This window comes from Mesitornis unicolor, unplaced genomic scaffold, assembly GCF_000695765.1.
Source record: "Mesitornis unicolor isolate BGI_N332 unplaced genomic scaffold, ASM69576v1 scaffold2637, whole genome shotgun sequence".
Classification (NCBI taxonomy): domain Eukaryota; kingdom Metazoa; phylum Chordata; class Aves; order Mesitornithiformes; family Mesitornithidae; genus Mesitornis; species Mesitornis unicolor.
In genome coordinates, this window is record NW_010196932.1 from 182,059 (window position 1) to 182,910 (window position 852).

The following is an 852-nucleotide window of genomic DNA, read 5'->3' on the forward strand; positions in this document are numbered from 1 at the left end:
GATTCTTATTTATCCTTGACCGTATACAAAATGGAAGCAGGTGACAGGTATGAAACTTCCACTCATAGTGCTGTGCATTTAACAGGGTATGGGAAGGCCTGGCTCCCTTCAAATACATTTGCAGGTCTGGTGTCTCAGCACATAGCGCCACTGGCCACAAAAAATCTGAGGAAAGCCAAAATTATTTTCTTAGTCTTAAATAATCAGATACTAAGACAGCCAGATAGGAAGTACAAAAATATTGGAAATACACAGAAGAAAACAAAACCAAGAAACACGTGTGTATTTTTCCAGGCTGGCTGGGTCTACCATCCCAGGAAAATACATCAGTCTGGCACCAAAGAGGGCAGGACAAACAACTACTTCAACAAGATCTGTTTAGAGTCATTTGCAAGCTAGGGAAAACGTTGCTTTCTTTTTAAGCAAGCAGCAAAGAGTCACTGCTAATAATGTAGCAGCAATCTCACTCTGTTTTGTTAAACAATATGCAATTTTGCTGCAATTCTGTTGGGATATACTAAGGGAGAACGAATTCTACGAGAAGTAACTGGCTGAAAACAGTGTTGCTGAGTACAGAAGGGTATGTAACTAGTGAAAGAAACAAAGTTGCTAGTCTGCGAGTGGAGCACGGGAGGCACTTCACTGGAGTACCTCCGGCACCGAGTTCAGGCAGGGGTAAACTCCATTTTCGCTTACTCTGTGGGGTAACTCCGATTATTCCTACACGTACACACTTTTTACACTGCCATTACCACCGCAGGAACGGCGTGGTGGGAGGGAGGAAATATGTCTGGGGTTGTCACTCTTGGTGCAGCTCCTGCCCCCGCCACCCGAGACACACTCGGTGCCTGG